Source organism: Cervus canadensis, chromosome 9, assembly GCF_019320065.1.
Source record: "Cervus canadensis isolate Bull #8, Minnesota chromosome 9, ASM1932006v1, whole genome shotgun sequence".
NCBI classification, from domain to species: Eukaryota; Metazoa; Chordata; class Mammalia; order Artiodactyla; family Cervidae; genus Cervus; species Cervus canadensis.
Genome location: NC_057394.1, coordinates 70,181,230 through 70,204,819, shown reverse-complemented (window position 1 = coordinate 70,204,819; position 23,590 = coordinate 70,181,230). Strand labels below are relative to the sequence as shown.

The 23,590-nt window shown below is 44.5% G+C and overlaps 1 long non-coding RNA gene and 1 other non-coding gene across 5 annotated transcripts in view; one reads left to right on the top strand and one right to left on the bottom strand.

Moving 5' to 3' along the window:
• LOC122447339 overlaps positions 1 to 23,590 on the bottom strand; it is a 127,287-nt gene that overhangs the window by 95,684 nt on the left and 8,013 nt on the right. The gene's annotated exons all lie outside the window — the stretch shown is intronic.
• Positions 17,458 to 17,564, top strand: LOC122447727. Its single transcript, XR_006271376.1, has one exon. It is a non-coding gene; the product is annotated as a U6 spliceosomal RNA (small nuclear RNA).

The following is a 23,590-nucleotide window of genomic DNA, read 5'->3' as shown; positions in this document are numbered from 1 at the left end:
CATCTCCATCAGACGTGTCTGGATCCAGGCTCCATCCATTCTGTGTTCTACATATTAAGATATGGCTATGGGCTGACTACAGCAGCCAGAGACAAAGATGGAGGAGAGCGCTGATTCCTAAGAGCCTCAAAGTGACACCTGACTTCCTGTCCACATCTCATGGACCAGAGCCAGTCATGTGACCAATCTAAGTGCAAAGGAGGCTGGGAAATGTGGTGGACCACTGGATTATCTGGAGAAAGCTGGCTGCCTCTGAAATAGAAAGCTATCTGATTTCCAGGTTTTTACAAGCTCTTTACTGTCACCCATGTATACCAGCAATAGTTGTAATCAGAGGGCACTTGATGCTTCTGAACTGCCCTCTTAGCTCCTGTCTGTCTTCACTGAATCAATATAATTCAGGCCATTTACTGAGGGTCTAAAACTCTAGGCTAGACCGGAATTCAGAGTAAGACTCAGCTTCCCCCTTGAGAATAGAGGGACTTCCCTGGTGGCCCAGTGGTTAAGGCTTCACCTTCCAATGTAGGGGATGTGGATTTGATCCCTGATCAGGGAGCTGGGATCAAAGGGGCTTCCCAGGTGGCACTAGTGGTAAAGAACCCACCTGCCAATGCAGGAGACATAAGAGATGTGGGCTCGATCCCTGGGGTGGGAAGATCCCCTGGAGAAGGGCATGGCAACCCACTCCAGTATGCTTGCCTGGGAAATTCCATGGATAGAGAAGCCCAGTGAGCTACAGTCCACAGGGCCGCACAGAGTTGGACACAACTGACTTGATGGAGCTCACACACACACACACAGGGAGCTAAGATCCCATGTCTCACAGCAAAAAAACCAAAACTTAAAATAGAAGCAATATTGTAACAAAGTAAATAAAAACTTCAAAATTAGTTCACATTAACAAAAATTTTTTTAATCTAGTAATAGAGACCTTACAATAATAAAAGCAGTATTATAGGGATATACAACTATAACACAAAATATAATATATATATAAATACAGTATAAATATATATAATACATGTTTAAAGATATACAACCATAATACAGAAAATTAAATGGTGACTAAATGTACAAATCAAGTTTCATTAGAGAAATAATTCCATCGGGAAGAATATGGGGTATGAGCTTGGGGAAGGCAGAATTCTGACTAGGCTTGCAAAGGCTCCTGAAAGGCAGAGGCATGAGAAGAGAATAAGGGAAGGCAGGGCGTGTGACTGTGACGTCATGGGTGGGGGAGCAGGAGGGAGGCGTTTGATGTGTCTGGAACATCAGTAAACGCAAGTGAAGAAGTGGCTAGAGATGGGGTGGGAAGTTAGCATGAGGCCGTGACTGCCCCTGGGCTGGTCTGGACTTTGGTCTAAAGGCCATAGGGACAACCTGTGGGTCTGGGGGAAAGGAAAGTACCCAGCCCTCCTTTAGAAAGACAAGCCAGGAAGCAGACTTGAGACCAGCCAGGAAGCTGCTGCAGTAGCTCCAGAGAAGGTCCTGATTCCGCTGGCCCATCTCCTGCCAGGAGCCTCCTGCATTTGAATCTCCCCAGGTGCCGAAGATCGCAGAAGCTTTCCAGGTGTACACGCATAGACATGCTGTTACCAGTCCAAACTCATCTCTTCTCAACCCCATACTCAACGCCATCAGCAATGCCATCGACTCTGCCTCCAGAACAAACCCTGAATCCAACCACTCCTCCCAGCTCCCTCCCAACGGAATCCAAGGCTCCTTCCTGTCTCAAGAGCACCATACATGCCTTTCTGGACTTTCAGAGTCCACGCTTCTCTTACCCTGAGCCATCCACACTGCCTTGCCCCGAGCACCTGGCATGCAGCAAGCCCTCAGCAAAGATGTGTGTGTTCATGAGCAGCTGTGTGTGCTTAGTCATTCAGTTGTGTCCAACTCTATTCGACCCCATGGACTGTAGCCCACCAGGTTCCTCTACCCATTGAATTTCCCAGACAAGAATTCTGGAGTGGGTTGCCATTTCCTTCTCTAGGGGATCTTCCCAACCCAGGGATCAAACCCGGGTCTCCTGGGTCTCCTGTACTGGCTGGCAGATTCTTTACCACTGAGCCACCTGGGAAGCCCCAATGACGCTGCTAATAAATGGCAATATCAGAACATCAAGTGAAATAAAAATGAGGTTTACAGGCTAAGAGGCTGAGCTCCACTTCTCCCTCATGGACCGTAACAAATATCTCAGACCCCATTCTCATTCCAAGCGCCTCCACTCAGGTTTAATTCAGGCTCAGCTTGGCTTCTTCCCCAAGGCAGGACAGGGTTATTTATTAAGAGCAACCAGAGGCCAGAGGAAATGCCTGAGAGTCCCACAGAGCCAAAGCAGCCACCTGGCAGGTGCCTCCCTGCACCTGACTGGGATGGGGGAGAACAGTGAAGGTGCTACCACCCAGAGCAGTGAGGAGGGAGAAGGTGGTGAAGGGGGCCCTGGCACACAACACAGACACTGAGTCTTGGGGACTATGTCCATTCCTAGCCTGCGACTCACTGACCCTCAGGTCTCATGGGTGTTTCATAAACAAAAGAACACGACCCCTGGTGTCCTTGTAAAGGGAAAGTGTTAGTCACTCAATTGCATCTGAATCTTTGCAACCCCATGGACTGTAGCCCACCAAGTTCCTACATCCATGGGGATTCTCCAGGCAAGAATGTTGAGTGGGTTGCTATTCCCTTCTCCAGGGGATCTTCCCAACCCAGGGATTGAACCAGCTCTCCTGCATCGTGGGCAGATTCTTTACTACTGAGCCACGATAAAACAAAGTGATGTTTGGGCAAGCAGCTTGCACCCTGAGTGTGGATGAAGATGTCTGACCATGTGTCCACTCAGGATGGGGGGACAGAGTTCCTCCCTGTGCAAGGGGGAAGGAGGAGCTGATGCTTATAGGAAGATGGGAAGGAAATTATTTGCAGTCATCTTGAGAGCCAATGAATGGTTTGCCTGCTCAGAAAGACTTGAAGATTTGCATCTGTGACGCCTCCTGTTGTTTTGACAGAATCCTTTTTTTTTTTTTTAAACTTAAAAAGGGGAGTAGAAGGAAATGTGACCATTAAGCTAGTAAATGAGCTTTTGGGAGGCCCCACTGTATGATAAGCCGTCATCAGTGGTTCCCAGCATGCCACAGATCTCCTGTTTGCATGCCAAGGGCTGAGAGGACTCAAGTCACTGGGCTGTCTCTGGTCACAACTGAGTCCTGAGTTCACCTTTGCCTGTTTCAGGCTGTGTCCATTTGTCTCTTAAGATTCAGGTAAGAATGATTCAATAAAGACAGCAAGAAAGAGAATAGACATGAGCAAGAATAAAAGGGAGAGAGAAAACGTATGGTTTTGTACCAAGGGAAAAAAAATCCATCTCTTTGCTTTCAGCACCTGATCCATTTTCTCCACCTGAAAGGTAGGATGTCAGGAACTCCCTACCTATAAATTAAGGACATCGGAAATCAACTGAGTGGCCTGACACATGCCCTCCTGGGCTTCACCCCAGAAATTCTGATTCAGGGTATGCGTGGGTGTATTTATAGTGTGGGGGCAGGGAGGGCATAATGTCTGTATTTTTAATGAGGTGATCATGAGTCAATCGAGTAAATCGAAACTTCCCTGGCGGTCCAGTGGTTAAGACTCCGCACTTATATTGCAGGGGCACAGGTTCAATTCCTCGTCAGGAAACTAAGATCCAGCATGGGGGATAAAACACACACACCAAAAAAAGAGACTGAGAAAGAGTATAAGTTGTGAACCACCCTAATGAGGAAGAGGGTCTGGACTGACGCTGGCCACAGAAGGTTTTGCCCACTGAGCAAGATTCCTTCTAGAAGAGTCACTTATCAGCCGTGCGAAGCTCCAAGTTACAGAGGCTCACAAGCCCCCAGAATATTGGCCTGAAGACATTAGTCAAGGTCTTTATCAGTAGCAGCTGTGAACTTGAGTATTGAGTTGGCTTTCAATAACCCACTCCTCCCACTCTCAGCCTCTCCTGACTCCATCCATTCATCAAAGATGTACTGAGCACCAGGCCCCATCCAGCAGAGGCCCCAGGACACAAAAGAGATAGCCCTTCCCTCCTAGCAGGTGCTATTCCAGTGGAGAGGAGCAGGAAGCAGTCATTCCATAGACAACCATCTAAGAGCTATAATTAACATGGGCCAGGAAGCATTCGGAGTGATCTCTTTTCTCTATCACTGTGCCAAGCTTGAAGGGCACAAAGCTTCATCAATCACAATGCCTAGGTTCCAGAAACCCACCACCTATTATTAGGGGAGACACACTAACAGGTCATTCTAAACTAGAATGTATATGGAGAACAGTAAGAGGTTCCCTAAAAAACTAAAACTAGAGCTAGCATATGACCCTGCAATCCCACTCCTGGGCCTATACCCAGAGAAAGCCATAATTTGAAAAGATACATGCACCCCATGTTCACTGCACCCCATGTTCACTGCAGCACTATTTACAATAGTCAGGACATGGAAGCAACCTACATGTCCATCAGCAGAGGAATGGATAAAGAAGTGTGGCACCATAATCAATGGACTATTAGTCACAAAAAAGAATGAAATAATGCCATTTGCAGCAACGTGGATGGGCCTGGAGATTGTCATTACTGAGTGAAGTCAGACAGAAGAAGACAAATATCATATGACATCACTTACATGTGGAATCATTTTTAAAAATGAACTTATTTACAAAACAGAAATAGTGATAGATGTAGTAAACAAATTTATGGTTACCAGGGAGTATTAGAGGGGGATAAACTGGGAGACTGGGATTGATATATATACACAAAACAGACAGCTAATATGGACCTACTGTATAGCATAGGGAACTCTACTCAATACTCTGTAACAATCTATATGGGAAAAGAATCTAAAAAAGGGTGGATATATGTATATGTGTAACTGATTCACTTTGTCAAACACCAGAAACACAACATTGTAAATCAACTCTACTCCAATAAAAATTAACAACAAAAAAAAAAACACTAGAGTGTAAAATGGAAATTAGAAATGATATAAAACTCGAGATGAGAGAATTAAGAGAGAGAATCTGTAAGCATGCAAGATGCTTAGAAGAGTGCCTGGCACGTAGTAAATACTCAGTAAACATGAATCATCATTATTAGACGATGATGCACGCAGGGTATCCTGCAGGTAAAATGAAGTAGTATAGGAGCACCTGGCTGAGGTGGTTGGGAAACCACCAAAAGGAAATGACACCTGAGCCGGGTTCCAAAGGCCGACAAGGAAGAATCAGTCTCTATCATCTCAGCTGGAGGATGCCGATAACAACGGCCAGCCTCCATGGTGTGCTCACCACGCCCCAGGCACTGTGCCGTCCTCATTTCACAGGTGGGGCCCCAAAAGGTCTAACAGCTAAAGGTCACAAGCACAGCAAGTGGAAGACCAACGGCCTTAATGCCATCTTAAGACCTGAAGCCAAGGGCATCTTATGGCTGATTCATGTCAATGTATGGCAAAAACCACTACAATATTGTAAAATAATTAGCCTCCAATGAATAAAAATAAATGGAAAAAAAAAATCTAGAGGCTAATTTTTTTCTAGTCATTACATGGTGGAATTTTAAAAAGCATATAACTTCTGGGACTTCCCTGGCAGTCCAGCGGTTAAGACTGACTGCACCTTCCAAAGCAGAGGGTACAGGTTCAATCCCTGGTCAGGGAGCTAGGATCCCACATGCCAGGTGGCCAAAAACCATAAAACAGAAATAACATTGCAACAAATTCAATAAAGATTTTTTAAATGGTCCACTTTAAAAAAATCTTCAAAAAATTAAAAAAAAAGATATAACTTCAATAAAGAACAAAGAATGTATAAATATGCATGTACCTGCAACCTGGAATTTTTATAATCATTTTCATATGTGCTTCAGTTATTTTTTGTAAAGGCACCAAAACACTATGGAAACATCCTCTTTGGATTTCTCTCCAATTCCATTCCTCTCCTTCCCCAAAGATCCCCTCTACGTGGCCCTGCTGTGACGCTTGGACCACATGTATAGGTATCCAGAAACAGGAAAATAGCTGTAACAGTAAGTAACAAGTTGTACTGTGTGTTTTAAATAGCCACTTAAACTGTCTCATTCCCTATGGGGGAAGTTATTCTCTAACTTGCTTTTTTTTCAGGCCACATTACACTTTGCATGTGATATGATAATACTTAAGAGATTGGGTTCCCGGTATTCTATCTCATGCCACTGCAGATGTGTTGGTGGGGAGGAGCCCATTAATGGACACTAAGTTGTTTCTACCTTCCCACCACCAGTAACACTACTGCTCTGAACATCATTAAACAAGGCAAGAATTTCTTCAGAAGCTGAACCTTTCACCTTAATATATTATTAATCCCCTGCATGTGTGCTAAGTTGCTAAGTCATGTCCATCTCTTGGCAACCCTGTAGCCTCCCAGGCTCCTCTGTCCATGGGGCTCTCCAGGCAAGAATACTGCAGTGGGTAGCCATTCCCTTCTCCAGGGAATCTTCCTGACCCAGGGATCGAACCTGCATCTCCTGCATCGGCAGGTGGATTCTTTACCTCTGAGCCACCAGGGAAGTTACTAATTCCCTACTGAAATATTAAGACCAAAAAATGGAGATCAGGTACAGCCAGCTGGTACCCTAGAGCAAGCACTTAGGAAAATCCCTCCCACCTATACTGATGAGTCCTTGAAAACTGAAGGGACTTTGCTTCATTTGCTAGATATCAGCACAAATGAGCAATAACCTTGTTAATCTCAAAGTTTCAGAGCCAAGAGGATAGTCCTCTTGGCCATAGATGAGAATCGCCTGGAAAGGTTTAGCATCACCGGAGATGCATGATTTCATCAGTGTAGGCATGGTTTCCTTGACACCATTGGTTCCTCATACCTGGCTGGAAGCCCTGCCCTGGTAAACACGCCACAAGTTCACATCTACCTTGGGACAGACGGGACCACTCCTCTCGCACCTTCTGGAACGCTCCTCCCAACCCCCACGGCACTACCACCTCCCCCATTCCATGTTGCACAGAAGGGCCTGAGCTGGCTGCCCCAGGCGCTCCCGTCTTGCTCTGGGTGCCCTGGCAGAAATCTTGTCTTACGGTTTCTGAAAGAACACAGCAAACTGCAGCGCTGCGTTCATTTGCGCTACTGGAAGCTGAGAAGGAAATTCTAGTCAAGGAAAAACTGGGGGAGGAGGAGCAATATTACAACTGCATACACCCAGGGATCAGGGCATTTTTATTGGGTTGACCAAATAGTTCGTTTAAACAAAGTTTTTGACCAACCCATTATCATACAAAGTTATATGACTCTTGTGTCTGGGAAGAACAGTAGCCAATATAAGACTTTACAACAATGTTGATAGGGAACCCAGGCATCTATGCCCATTTAACAATTGAATAAACAAGGTTCCAAAGACTGGACTTAAATCAGGGCTCCCAGACTTTGAGATTTTACGTATCAGTAAAAGGGGAAAAAAAATGTAATGGTGAGACAGGCTATTTATCTTGTCCATTGACATTTTTAAATGCCACCTCCTATCACCATCTAAAAACAAAAGAAGAATAACAACAACAATAACAAAAAGAAAATAAAGACCCTTATCTTAGAATAAAGTCCTTAAAATTGAATAAGTTCAGCCTTAGACAAAATGAAGTTCATTGTTCTTATTTTTATGCAGCAGATGGTGAAAACTTTGTCCTAGGCTGGTGCGGCAGGGAACTCTTGAGTCAGAGCACACAATTTTAGAATGACAAAATATCTTTCAAATAACCATGTTCAACCAGCCCTATGATGCTTGAGTTCCCTGTGTAACATACTTGAATAGCATGTGTCCAGCTAGTTGTAAGAACAACATTCCGATCAGGCCATTTTGACACATGGACATCTTGACATGTGGAGTATAATATTATAATTGAGCCTTTTGGGTAACGGTAGAAAAAACCAGCCACTCCAGAATTCAAAGACGTGAATCAGTGTTTTCAACTCTCACCCCAGCTCTACCCCAGAGGCCCATCACTGATCGTCAATATCACCTTATCTCCATCTTCAAGCAAATCAAAAGGCACAAGCGATGGGGGGTGGGGTGGGGGTCCCACAGATCTCTCAGGAATGGGACCTGGGTCAGGGAAGAGCTCTGAGTCAGGAGGAGGCCTGGGATGGGGGTGAGGGGGGTAGTGGAATGGACCAAAGGCATCTATTTCATACTCAGTTCAAAACAGAAGAAAGTTTAATAAATAGGATTAAAATCATTTGTTATGTTCTAGTGTTGCCAAAAAATCAATTAGTGTTGATTCTCTCCTAAAAGGCTTATCACAATGGCCATGGTGAAAATTCATGGCAACACTACATGAAAGTTTCCGTAACGTCAAGATGGTTGTGTCGATTGCAGAATCTGGTATGATTATCCCCAATAACAATCATCTAAAGCCCCTTGGATGGTCAGTGGACAATAACAGTCAATGGACATGAGCTTGAGCAAACTCCAGGAGATGGTGAAGATGGGAAGCCTGGTGTGCTGCAGTCCATGGATTTGCAAAGAGTCTTGGACTGAACAATTGAACAACAACAAAAGTCACTTCAGACATTTTTGCAACTGTTAGAAAGATCTTCCCTATGGGCAACTAAGACGTATATCTCCGAGGCTTCTGCCAAGATCCCAGATCTCACCAAAAGGGCCTCATCAAAAGAAACTGATTCCTCTTCCTCATGACAGCGCTACAGATCATCACGCCTTCCCCCGAATCACGCCTTCAGGCCAGGGCCTCAGTCCTCCAGGAGCTCCTGGTGTCATGTGGTTTCACATCCCCTGCCAGCCCTGCACACCATCCTCTGGGTGTGTTTCAACTTGTCTCTACCGCTCTGCCAGTGCAGCACACAGAACCGATTCAGTCTCCAGACGGGGTCCTCCCGGGGGACCCCGCGCCCTCCCTGTGCTGGATGCACTCTTGTTCACCCATCCTATGTATTTTGTCAGCCAGGTCCCACCACTGCTGACGTCAGCACGTGGACCTAAGCCCGGGTCTTCCAGCGTGTGAGCCGGGGGGCCCCCTGCCCTGCGCCACGCAGCCTAGAGGCTCCCTTGCTTATGCACACACTAAGTCGCTTCAGTCGTATCCGACTCTCTGCCACACCATGGACTGTAGTCCGCCAGTCTCCTCTGTGCTTGACGTTTCTCAGGGAAGAATACTGGAGTGGGTTGCCATGCCTTTTTCTAGGGGAATCTTCCCAACCCAGGGATCGAACCCAAGTCTCCTAGTATTGCAGGTGGATTCTTTACCACTGAGCCACCTGGTAAGCCCAAGTGCTAGTTAGACACCATCTAAGTATTAATACAAGCAGTATGGCCTCCAGCTGCTTGGGCCACATCTGAGTCTCTCCTGCTAACAGCCATGATCTCCCTGGCACAGCAATTGCTTGACGGAATTGAAAGCTGGCAGTTCTTGAGAAACTGTACAGGACCCCTGGCTGCCCCACCCCCAGACTGCCTTTGAAAGTCGCCTGCCTGGGGACAGGTGTCTCACCCCCTCTCAGAGTCACAAACATCCCTGGGAACAGTAGGGGGATTTGACATAGTGACATTCAATGCTTGAACAAGCAGCAAAAATTAGAGAAACTTCCAGGGGGAATGAAATCAGTAGGAGATATATCATCTACCACTTTTGATTGACTTTCCCTCAGCATGAAAATTTCTCTTCTGCAATGAAAGTTCCCTGACTCTGCCCCCACTTCCCTTCACTGTATTTCCCTTTAAAGCATCTCATATGGTGGGTGAGACAGTCATTAAGACATTAAAATTATGAAATGCTTATAGATATGCATTTAACAATGGATCCTTGCAGCAAATGTTCTCATGATGAATAAATCCTGATTAAGCTGGCTGTTGACCATAGATCCAAATACCTAACTAAACACACAAACACACACAAATACACACCAGCTGTAAAACCATCATAAGCTAGCGTCTCTAGCAAACTAGGGCTTCAGCTGTGAGAAGTTCCCCATTAGTGATAAAACTACAGGGTGGAAGAAATTCACCAAATTCCTCATTTAGACCTAGAACAAAATGCCTCTTAAGAGGGTCCCAAAAGGATGTGGTCCATTCACTGTCCCAGTGAATCTTAACTCCTCAACCATCCACCCAGCCTCTCCGTTAATTCTGGATGCTGCCAGAAGCCAGCCTCCCTCTTTCTCATTATTCCTATTAATATTAATAAAGATGGCGGAGCTAACAAAAAGAAACCGTGTCTCAGCACAGAGGAGACCGTCCCCCACCACAGGACATCAACACTCAGATTTCATCAGCATCCCTGTGACTTCTGCCAGCGGAAGAGCTGCATGTGGAGACAAGACTCTGCTTCGATACACAGCGTTTTCTTCTCATTATATGGACACGTCCAAGAATATTCTAAATGCAAAACAAATTAGGTGGGGCGTGAGGCTGCAGAACATACTGTTCATGGTGGGAAATGGCAAGGTGGCTGCAGATGAGGAATTTGTGGTATGGTAGGTGCCCTGCCCACATGGCAAGAGTTTGCGTTGAGAGGCTCCCTAGGGGTTTCCGTGTGGTTACACTAACTGGGAAAGGACCTTACCCATGAGCCCTCAGCCTGGAGAAAACCAGATGGGCAGAAACCCTCCTCTGTTCTCCAGCCTGTGTAGACGGGAGAAGGAGTGAGGACAGGGCAGGGTTCCCATCCACACCTGCCTGGGAAGCCAGGCCAGGGCTCTGCAGAACCACTCAGGCACTCAGAGATGAAAGCCCGTGGTTTATTACAGAACTCTTGAGGTCTGCAGAAATGCCCAGGATTGTATGTTGCCTGCTGTCCCCAGAGAAAAAGTAGAGCCAGTCAGAGTCCAGCTACTGTGCAGGTGTGTGTTGCCGATTGTGACCTGCTTCACTTCCTCCTGTGGAGCTGCCGTTTTTCTCCAGGTGTGTGTGCACATGTGTGTAAGACAGAGAGACAGAGATGGGGACAGAGACCGACCTGACATTGACACAGCTAAGAACGGTAAGGTTGGCTGAGCGATCAAGCCCCAGATTACTGAACTTGGATTTGTCATTCACTCCTTGAACACCTAAGACTGGCCATCATGCTGCAACCTATATGCACACGTGCACACGTGTGAAGGCACATACAGAAACTGGGTTAAGAAAAAGACTCACTGCTATTTCTTCTGGTTTCTAGAAGAACAGGGAAGCCGAGGATGGAAGTGAGCTGAGCGTGAGAATTCCTGGCCAACTCTGCCCATTCTCTCCCATTTAAGACTGACTTTTGAGCTCTCAGCTGGCTCGCATAGCTCTGTATGACAAATGACATCATTAGCGCACCATAGCAATGATGTCTACTCCTGTGGGCCTGTGGGTGTTGACAATGTGTCTCATTGGTCAGAAACCCCATATCACTTGCTTCTCTTAGTCCTAGATTCTTTAACTGCGAAGTCAATTTTGCCCCTACAGTCTGGGGACCCAAGAAAGCTACAAGGAAAGAGCAGAGCTGACCACAACCCCTTTCTTGTGTAAACAATCATTTACATACAAAAGGAATAGGGCAGAACCTTACCCAGCAGCATTCTACCAAGCTCTGCAATTTGACCATTGACCTAGATAACCTGAGTTCTTGGAAAATTCCAGATGGCCTATACCAAATCATACAAGGACACATTCACGGTACACTAAGAGAGAGTTGGAGCTTCCCACGTGGTTCAGTGGTATAAAGAATCTGCCTACCAATGCAGGAGATGCGGGTTTGACCCCTGGGTCAGGAAGATCCCCTGGAGATGGAAATGACAACCCACTCCAGTATTCTTGCCTGGAGAATCTCCTGCACAGAGGAACCTGGCAAGCTACAGTCCATGGGGTCACAAAAGAGTCAGACACAACTTAGCCACTAAACAACAACAGATAGTTTGTCTTCAAATAAGAATGTTCTAATCTTTCTTTAGCATCAGTAAAATAAGAATTGAAATTTTCATCCTTCACTTCATGGTTATAGGTTGATACAAGCAGCCTGGATGAAATATTTCAGCATCTGTTTTCACAAAGTAAAGGCACATGAAAACTGAAGTAAGGAGAATTCCAATTGTGCCTGCCTGCATTGGCAAAATAAAATCAACATTGGAAACACTGTCTGAAAATCCAGTCCTGAGACCATGAAGAGAACTCCATATGAGTCTAACTTCAAAACAGGCTCTACAAGTAGGAAATAATTTAAATATTCAAAAAGAGATACAAATTAATTTGCCATCTGTCCATTTAGTGGATGCTTTTCAAGACACTGAGCAATTTAACCCATCTCCAAAAGTCAATACTTATTTAATGTAGAGTCAAAAATTTGAAAGTGTCAGTGCTCTGAGCTGCCTGAGTTCTTCTCAACAGAAAAAGTGTACTCCTCAGCTCAGCCACCTAATTGAGCCCTCCAGATACATCACAGCCCAAGTAACTCCCCAAAGGAGAAAATGTCCAAAGACTTGAAAAGGGAAAGTGTTTCACACCTGCGAGCCCAGAGAGATCCACTCACACTTGAGTGTCAGGAAAGAAGAAGCCAAAAATGGCTCTTAAACAGGCAGCCCCTGGGGAGGGCACGGCTGTGTCTGCAGCTAGGAATTTAACTTCCTTTTGTCTCAGTGAGTAACATTCAGATCACAGCTCCAGCTGCTAGCAGATCTGTTCATGTGCCAACTGTGGCTGGTGAAGCCCTCCTTTCTCTACTAAAAATATATGACTGTGCTATGCTCAGTTGTGTTCAACTCTTTGTTATCCTTTGGACTGGAGCCCACTAGGCTCCTCTGTCTATGGGATTTTTCAGGCAAGAACACTGGAGTGGGTTGGCATTCCCTCCTCCAAGGGATCTTCCTGACCCAGGAATTGAACTCATGTCTCCTGTGTCTCCTGCATTGGCAGGTGGATTCTTTACTCACTGAGCCATCTGGGAAACCCATACCAAAAATATATATTTCACCTCTTTTTCCAGAGCATGACCAAGTGATGCTTTCCATCAATGTTAATTGCCAATATGATTCCTGGCACATTTAACTCTGAGGAACGCTGATGTGAGGCCAGATTCAGCTACTCTTGACATCTCATAGGAATGACTTTCACTCTCATCTTCCCTGGGACCCTTAGCAAACTGGAACCTTTAGCTGGGTATTAAACCATCAGCCATGATGGGGTGGGGAGGAAAGAAGGAACTTCCTAATCCTTTCTTATCTGGCTCATACAAGCTTCCTCAGAGAATGAGCACATTGAGAGGGAGTATTTTCACACAAGCCCTAAAAGTACACAAACCAAGGATCTCAGGTCTTACTGCTTGTCTGCACTGACACTGCCCCAGGGCAGATTCAGAAAGGTAAAGTAGGGGACTCCCCTGGTGGTCCAGTGGCTAAGATTCCATGCTACCAATGCAGGGGGCCCAGGTTTGATCTCTGGTCAGGGAACGAGATCCCACATGCCACAACCAGGAGTTTGCACGTCACAACTAAAAAAAAAAAAAAAAATCCTACGTGCTGCAACTAAAGATTCCCACATGCCACAACAAAGATTGAAGATCCTGCCTGCCACAACTGAGACCCGTTGCAGCCCATATCACTTTGGCCAGCAAAACTTCTCTTTACAAGCCATCTCAGCAGCAAAGAGAAAGAAGAACGTCTAATGATGCCAACGACAAAGCTCTAAGCACTTTTCTCCATGCATGAGCTGGGCAGTGACCAAGGAAGATGAAACTGCATCCCCTTCAGGCCCATCCATTGGCTGTTTTGAATGTCCAGGTGCACATGGTGGCATTTAGAAACTGAAGAGCTAAGCAGCCTGAACAATGAGTTAAACATCTATGTTCTCGAATAAACTTCAGGCAGATAAAAGTGAGGTGCTTCAGGCAGGAAAACACTTGCCTTTATTTTTCTGGTTTGTTAGATGTGGTTCAAGTAAATGCCTCTTCTACTCTGGTAGCAGCTCTTCCTCTGTCCCCGCCCCATCTGAGCTTTCTTCTTGGTCTTCTGCAGAAAATTGAAAGGGTGGGAACCAGAGCTTAACATAGAGTCAAGTAAATGCTAAGTGTTCAAGTCCTCCAGCATGTACTAAGCACCATGATATCCAGGTCACAATATGCAGTATTAGCGTTACAATATGGCTCCATGGTAAATGAGCTCCCACTCATTTTGAGGGAAAAGGGGTGCATATTCTCTTGCATTTAGCAGAAACTCAGAAATTATTTGATGCATATCTGCATGCATAATAGATCCTGTAGTCATATTGTAGATCAAGAGGACCCCAGACCTTTCATTAAAGATTTATTTATTCATTTATTTTTAGTTTCAGTTGTGCTGGGTCTTTGCTGCCACCCATGCAGGTTTTCTCTAGTTGCATAAGGGCGGCTACTCTCTAGTTGCAGTGCGTGGGCTTCTCATTGCAGTGGCTCCTCTTGTTACAGAGCACAGGCTCTAGGGTGCACAGTCTTCAGAAGTTGCAGCTCCTGGGCTCCAGAGCACAGGCTCATTAGTCATGGCACACAGGCTTAGCTGCCCCGGGACATGGGGGATATTTCTAGACCAAGGGTGAAACACATGTCCCCTGCACTGGCAGGCAGATTCTTAACCACTGGACTACGTGGGAAAGCTCCACCCCCATAGCCTTTCTGAAAATGAAGACCATACCAGTTTTGCTCTCCCTGATCCCTTCACATAGAGGAAAGATCACACAATTTTCACTGATAAGCATGAGTAAGAACAATATTATTTAATAGCAGGTTTCTCCATAAGAAACCTGAGGAAATGCTCGGTGAAAGCATTAAAAAACCTCAGGATACATCATTAAATATTCTTAAACATTTGGTCCTATTTGTCTTTTCAAAGAATAAATACCTATAAACACAAGTAGTAAAAAGTACTACTTTATTTCAAACCTATGAAAACTGTGGGCTGGTTTTCAGGTTACTATTGAGAGTCAATAAAAATACTGTCAAATCAAAATTCATTTCAAATCTCACCAAAGATTCCAATACCTTTCATAATAGAGGTAAATTGTTGTCCAATCTGTCTCCAAATACATTCTTCTATAAAATTATACTGGGAAAAAGTAGGAAACTCAGACATAGAGTCCAGAATGCATGAAAACGGTTCAGCCCAGAACTAACACAGACGGTAGCTGGGCTGGTCAGCTTGCTTAGCTGCCTGATGATTTTGGACAGTTACAGGGTCTCTCTGAAACCAAAGATATTGTACCCAGTAAGTCCTCTTGATCTCTAAGCCAGTCCCTCTGCATCTGTCTTGACCAGATGGAGATGCTCATTTTAAGTATGAAAAAGTTTACCCTATGCATTATTTTATTCAATATGCTTGTTGATTTATTTGGAGACTCTTCCTTAGGGGTCATTGCCTAAATCCGTGTGTGTGTGTGCGTGCACATGCCAACGTGTATGGGTATGTTTAGTTGTGACAGCTCTTTATAGTTTGGGGGTTCCGCCCTAACTGCACAAATTCATTCTTGAAATGACACTGGCAACTTCATTTTCATGCCTTGAAATACAAGTACACCAAGCATTCTGACTTTAATACCCTCAACCCATTTAAAACATCATCCACCACACTGCTGTCCTCCACCCTCCAAATTTATGTTTCTTCTGTTCCTATTTCCTGTTCTTCTTCTTCTTTTCAAGTATGGAGGTTTTTTTTTAAAGGAGCATCAAACATCTTCATTCTTTTGATGGCTTGTTACTAGCTGTTCATCCCAGGCTAATAAAGAAGAGAAGTGACATTTTCTTTGGCCCTTTCTTGCTCCTTTCTGTCTTCTACGAGTGTGTTTTGTGAGCAGCTTTGGCTAGTCTGACCTTATTCTTCCAAGGCTTTGTCACCACAGTCATGTTGCTTAAGAGTCTGACCCAGTTTCCTTTTTTTGCCATGTTCACGTTTTTATTTCATCTTTTTCTTGCATGAGCTTGTTCTCTTCCTCCTGTCTCAGTTTCACTGGATCCAAAGCAAGCAGTTTCTTGTGTCTAATTTTTTTTCTCCTTAGAAATAAATCCAGTTATTCAGAACTCCTTTGCTCCTTAGGCAAATAGGCTCCATAGATTTTCTTTGACTTTGTAGAAGCTTATTAAAATCTGTTTTCTTAACATTCATTTGCTGAAATTAGCAGTTAAATTTGTGAGCATGAACATGAATTATCTTCTAAAAGAAATCCCATTTGAACTGCACTTACTTCTACAAATTGATAACCTAAGACCTTCCTGTATATTCTATTTTTGCAGGACCTACAGTTGAGCAAATTTATTAAAAATGTTAAGAGATGACTATCCCAGGATAGAGTTACAATTATAAAAATCTGATTGCAATTAAATCCACAGTTTAATTATTCATTTGTCATTCCACTACGCTTTGAGTTAGACTGGAATGATCTATGCCCAAAGTTCTCTTTGGCCAGTTAACAACAGCTCCCACTACTAGTGACTAATAGCAAACAGAAAAAAACCCATATTCCTGGTCCCAAAACAGTGGACTCAATATTTTGCAAATCAGCTTTAGAAAACCACTCTATGTTGCAAAAGGGAAGCCAGACAATTGTACTGCATGGAGCAGAGGGCTACGCACAATTAGCATGTCCCAGAGTTTTCCCTGTGCTAAGTGCTATATGCAATCATTTCATTGAATCTTCACAGCCACCTATAAGAAGAGAGTCATCATTCACATTATAAAGACATTACATATTAAAGCTTCATGAGGCTCAGAGGCTTGTCTTGGGATACTGGGTGACAAGTATCCGGTAGACATGAGACTCAGACCCAGGGCTGCCTGCCCTAAGACTCATGCTAGTAATCTCTGCACCGATGTGTGGGAGCATCTTTCTAGCACATTCTGGAAAGGATCGATATACTCCATGCTCCTGCAGGGAGGGCAGGGAAATAGTCATAGGGGGCAACATTGCAGATAAAAGTCACCCTGGCAGTTCCTTCTGCTGGGAGTCTCCAATTTTCTATGGAGAAATGTAAAGAAGGTAGTTGCCCATCACTATTTGCTACCAATTTCCCCTCTCACATTAGCTCCTAAAGTAACCTAAAAGCCACGAGAACATCAGACACAGATCAGACCCTAACTCAAAGGGAAGGAGAAGACTGTGAACAGAGAAAAGAAGGAAGAGAAGAAACTGTGCTCCTTTTATTGAAGTAGGGAATCACCCAAGCTGACCTTCTGTTTTTCTTTTTTTTATATTTATTTATTTGGCTGCACCAAGTCTTTAGTTGCAGCACGTGGGATCTTTAGTTGCAGCATGCAGACTCTTAGTTGCAGCCTGTGGGATCTAGTTCCCTGACTAGGGATCAAACCCCAACCCCCTGCATTGGGAGCACGGAGCCTTAGCCATTGGACCACCAGGAAAGCCCCTTGTGCTTTTCTGAGTGAGCCTTTTGATCATCTCGGATGGGTTGGAGCAAGACAGGTTCCATTCATTAAAACCCTAATGGCGTGCTCGCTTCGGCAGCACATATACTAAAATTGGAACGATACAGAGAAGATTAGCATGGCCCCTGCGCAAGGATGACACGCAAATTCGTGAAGCGTTCCATATTTAAAAAAAAAAAAAAACCCTAATGGCCTCCTCCTGGGGGATTTGGAAAACCACAAGCTATTTGTGAGATTCTATCTCTATGTCATTCCCTTTGCAAGGAGGGAAAATCTAAAAAATACTCCTGTCTCTCTTGTAAATGTGTCCAGACCTGGATGCAACATTCAAGAAAAATGAAATACCTGAAAAAAATGCAACAAACTAGTGAATATGACCAAAAAAAAAAAAAGAAGCAGGCTCACAAAGAGAACAAACTAGTGGTTACCAGTAGGGGTGAGAGGAGCAAATAGAGGTGGGGAAGTGGGAGGTACAAGCTAGTGGGTGCAAGCTAGGCTTATACCACATGGAGGATACAGTCAATATTCTGTAATAACTGAAAATAGAAAGTAACCTTTAAATTGCATAAAAAGTAAAACAATTTTTTAAAAAAGAAAAATGGAATATGTTAACATCTCACACTAGAGAACTCCATGAACATAATCTGTCCAAGGCTGAGGACTGACAAGGTCTATTTAAAAAAAGAAGAAGAAAATGTACCATCCAAAAAGGAGAGTTCAGACATTAAAAAGGTCTGTGAGCCTTACCTGGGGATTCCCAGTTGGCGCTAGTGGTGAAGAACCTGCCTGGGCAATGCAGGAGACATGAGAGACATGGGTTCGATCCCTGGGTCAGGAAGATGCCCTGGAGGAGGAAATGGCAACCCACTCCAGTATTCTTGCCTGGAGAATTCTAAAAATTTGAACTAAAAGGTATTGAAGGGCAAAGGGTTTCTGCTAAAAAGTACCTGCACCAACTACAAATCATGTTGATTCACGTGAAAGAGATTTACCTTGTGTCTCGAGTTGACTGACGTCTTAGATGGCTCTGGCCTCTGGCCATGCCCGCCGTCTAGCACTCAGCGGGTGCCAGCACTCACAGCCTCCAGGGGTCAGACCAGGGCAGGACAGAGGTGGCAGCCTGCCAAGATTGACCAAGGGCTTGGCAAGCAATTCAGTGTGGGAACCGGAGCTTCCCCTTTTGAGTTTCCTGCGCCCCGGGCCCAGATAAGTATCCTTCACTGACAGAGTCCTAACCATTAAATCCACAGTGCCAGGTTTTCTCCATCACAGCTAATGACTTTAATCCAAAATTAGCATGGTGGAGCTCAAGGCGTTTCAGGGCATGGGCCACCTCGTCTCCTTCATGGCCTTGCAATATCAAAACAAAACAAACAAAAAAAAATTAGCATGGTGTTGTACTAAGGGGTTTACACCAGGGGGAAAAATATGGTCATCAATGTTTACATGCATGTGTCTTTTGAAATGACTGACCATCCCATCAGTCCCATACAGGAATTTCCAGATTCAAACTGAATAATAGTTAATAGAAGCTGGCTACTGAGAATCACAGGGTTTACCAGATGGCCCTAGTGTAAAGACTACACCTGCCAATGCAGGAGACATAAGAGACGTGGGTTCATTCCCTGAGTAGGGAAGACCCCCTGGAGAAGGGCATGGCAACCCACTCTAGTATTCTTGCCTAGAGAATCCCCATGGACAGAGGAACCTGGCGGGCTACAGTCCAGGGGGTCATAAAGAATCAGACTGAAATGATTTAGCATGCACACATGGAGAATCACATCAAATGATCTTTTAGACAGATTTAACCCTATTGTGTCTATGCAAACATGGGCGCAGAGTATGCCAAATCTTGTCTCTCTCTGACGCATTCTGATAAAGAAAAAAATAATCCAACATGATTTATACTTGCATGCAAAAAAATAAACTTCCCATCAGTTTCATTAAATCAATAACTAAAGCAAATTTTCAAATAAACCGATTAGCAAGACCCAAAGTTGATCTCGAAGAGTCTGCTTAAAGACAGGACCAAACACATCGCAAGTACAAGTGAGGGATTATTGCCTCCTCACCACGTGTTCAGGATCTTCTCAGGTTCAGTGAGATCACGAATGCGCTCTCACTTCTAGCAGTAAGTCTGGAATTTACTTCAGTTGATTTAAAGAATTTGTGAACAAGAACTGTATCTGAGCTGTCATCACCCTGGAGCAACGGGCCAGGCTGAAAAGGTGTCCTGAACGGGGCAACCGGACAAGACAGGTCAGTGAGACCCTCCAGGTGTCTCATCACCCAGCACCGCCACTTCCTGAGAGTAACAGGATCAGGCCTGGCCACTTGCTAATAGGCCGCAGAGCAGGATTAACCCTGGCTTCTCAGGTGGCGCTAGTGGTAAAGAACCCACCTGCCAATGCAGGAGACAAAAGAGACGCAGGTTCAATCCCTGGGTTGGAAAGATCCCCCGGAGGAGGGCATGGCAACCCACTCCAGTATTCTTGCCTGGAGAATCCCATGGACAGAGGAGCCTGGTGGGCTACAGTCCATAGGGTCGCAAAGGGACACTCGACTTAGCATGCATGCACGCAAGATTAACCCAACCAACTCTCCGCTGACTCTGCTAAGGACAGACAAACGAAATCAGGACATGTTATAAATGAGTTAGAGGAGGATGTGTGCCAAATGCTGGCCCATCTGCACCTCCACTTGACTCACAAACCCCAGGAGTGGGAATCTGTCGGGGTAACACACACCACCGTAAGAAAGAAATCCTCAAACCGCAAAGCCCCAGTTGAGAGGCTTTTTTTTTTTTAAACAAAAGGGGCATTTATAACTCCAACTGATGCAGCCAGAGGACCAGTTAGTTAACAGTGGGAAAGAGAAAAGAACCATCAAAAAGAGAGCAGGATAAAGATGAGAACCTCGTAGCAGAAAGGGTTTGTGAGTAACTGTCATACACTTGCCTGTCATCTTCAGGGCAAGGCATAGCTCTCCCTAGAGCAAGAAATGAGGAGCCTTGGAGATTCCCTCTCATTACGGCTATCAGGGGCACTGCACGGATGCTTCACGGAGAACAGAAATGCTAAACTGGATCTCTGACTTCTGGTTTTGTACCGACTAGTGTGGCTGTAAATGGGAACAGAAATGGTGAGAGTTACAGAAAATGACGAAGACTAGTCATCATTTGATGAAACAAAGATGAAGATTCTGAATAACCACAGGTAGAGGTAAGACACAAGTCACACATCAACTCTAATATAAAAAGATCAACCATAATTAGGCATAAGTAACTATGGGTCAGCGCTTTCCTGGTGGCTCAGATGGTAAAGAATCCACCTGCAATGGGGAGACCTGGGTTCAATTCCTGGGTTGAGAAGATTCCCCGGAGGAGGGCATGGCCACCCACTCCAGTATTCTTGCCCAGAGAATCCCATGGACAGAGGAGCCTGGCGGGCTACAGTCCATGGGTTACAAAGAGTTGGACATGAGAGAAGTAACTTAGCATGCACAACACATTAACAATTCAAAGACAGAGGAATGGATAAAGAAGACGTGGTATATATCTACAATGGAATATTACTCAGCCATTAAAAATGAAATAGTGTCATTTACAGCAACATGCATGGACCTAGAGAGTCTCGTATTGAGTGAAGTAAGTCAGACAGAGAAGGAGAAATAGCATATGACAGCCTTTATATGTGGAATCTAAAAAGAAATGATACAAATGAACTTATGGACAAAACAGAAGGAGACATAGAAAACAAACATGGCTGCCGGGGAAGAGATAGTCAGGGACTCTGGGAAGGCCATGTACACACGACTGTATTTTAAATGGATAACCAACAAAAACCTACTGCATAGCACATGGAACCCTGCTCAATATTATGCACCAGCCTAGATGGGAGGGGGGTTTGGGGGAGAATGGAAACATGTATACATACGGCTGAGTCCCTTCACTGTCCTCCTGAAATTACTACAACGTTGTTAATTGGCTATATCCCAATACAAAGTAAAAAGTTAAAATTTGGGTGGGGGGGAAGGCATAGCAGTTCTCTAAAGACTGAATCTCTCTTGCTTTTCCCCCCATAATTTCATGCTTCATTCTCATGCTGTCCTCAATGTGAATCGTTCTCGTCAATTTAATAGAAGTCCCCAAACATCACATGGGGCGCCTAGGGAAAAGGTCACAAGGAGCCTTCATTCCTAGACACTTGTTTTTCTATTCTCTCATATTCAAGGAAAAATCCCTGACTGGGATTACATAGCCTCCAGATAAGAAAAAAGAAAAATGAATATTCATTACATGTTTCTAAATTTGGATGATAATAATTTAATGATTTTTATGTTGTTTTATTTTGAAGCTTTTTCTTGTTCGGGTCTAAATCCTAGGAGGTAGTTTGATATTTCAAATCCCTCAGTTTCTAAAATCTCTAATGTCTGATTCCAAATCAAGTGTTCGAGTTAATGATACCCCTTAGCTCCCATTAAACAGGAGAAATTCTTCAAAGAGAGTGCTATTTGTATAAAACTTCTCAGAATTGTTGCACTAAAAGTACTGTCCTGGCCCCTTGAGAGGAGGCCCACGTGTGTTAGGAAATGCAGCTGCCCAGAGTTTACGTAATTATTCAGTCATCTGTATCTTGTGTTACCAAAATGGTAATATCTGCCTCAAAGGTCAACATGCAGAAGCTTGATCGGTACAGAAAAGAGACTTGAAAAATATCCGTATCAGTTTTGACCAAGATAAAGGGGCCTGCTGCAACTATTGTTGCTTTTAGTCACTAAGTCATGTCCAACTCTTTTGCGATCACCCTGTGGTCACCCTGTGGACTATAGCCCTCCAGGCTCCTCTGTCCAGGGGATTTTCCAGGCAAGAATACTGGAGTGGGTTGCCATTTCCTTCTCCAGGGGATCTTCCTCGTCCAGGAATCAAACACAGGTCTCCTGCATTGGCAAGCAGATTCTTCATCACTGAGCCACCAGGGAATTTTTTTTCTTCTAAATAAATTTGATACAAAGAAATATTGTGTTAACTAGTGAATACACAAAAATGTGCACATACACATAGTTGATTCTCAATATTCACAGTAGTTATGCACTGCAAAGTGACCACAAACACTGAATTCGTGAATAATGAACAATTTTTCCCAGGGAAAATACAGAGTTAGGTTCCTCTGAGCCTCTGGTCACAATATTTTCATCAACCAATCAATAAAACCTCATTTTGTGTGTTGAAACTGTGGATTCTAGATGAGTAGTTTAGCTCTATCATATAAAAACTGGAGCCTAGATAACACCCTATTTCAAAATGTACTTGCTATTCAAAAGGGCAAGTACTCTTGAGAGCCCCTTAGACCACAAGGAGATCAACCCAGTCAATCTTTAGGGAAATCAACCCTGAATACTCATTGGAAGGACTGACACTGAAGCTAAATACTCCAATACTTTGGCCGCCTGATGTGAATGGTCCCTGATGCTGTTGGAAAAGACCCTGATGCTGGGAAAGATTGAAGGCAAGAGGGCAGCAGAGGAAGAGATGGTTGGATGGCATCACCAATTCAGTGGACAGGAATTTGGGTGAACTACGGGAGATGGTGAGGGACAGGGAAGCCTGGCGTGCTGCTGTCCGTGGGTTCGCAAAGAGTTGAACACAACTTAGCGACTAAACAACAACAACAAAAGGACAGTTCTGTTCATTCAGACCAAGTAGGATTCTGAACTCAACAAAACTCAAGTGTCTCTTGCATTTAGTCCAGCAGTATATGAAAATAAAGATTTGGAGCTGTATAAGTTCAAATGACAGAGACCTTGGGGCCTTCTAAGAGGTTCAGAAGCCACCTCTCAGCATGCTTGCCCATCATGGTGACCCTGGGCATGATCTTGACTCTTCTGTTTAAACCACTATAGGCAAAGTGACCAGTCTCCCCATGTGGGGCCAGCCGGGCCCAGCTCGGGTATCATCTCTGGATAGAAGGAGTCTCAGTGGTTTAAACAGGGCCAAGGGCCTCATCATAGAAGGTGTAGGGCAGTTACAGGTTCCCCTGGTGGCTCAGGCAGTAAAGGATCTGCCTGCAATGCACGAGACCCAGGTTTGATCCCTGGGTTGGGAAGATCTCCTGGGGGAGGAAATGGCAACCCACTCTAGTATTCTTGCCTGGAAAACTCCATGGACAAAGGAGCCTGGCAGGTTAGAGTCTGTGGT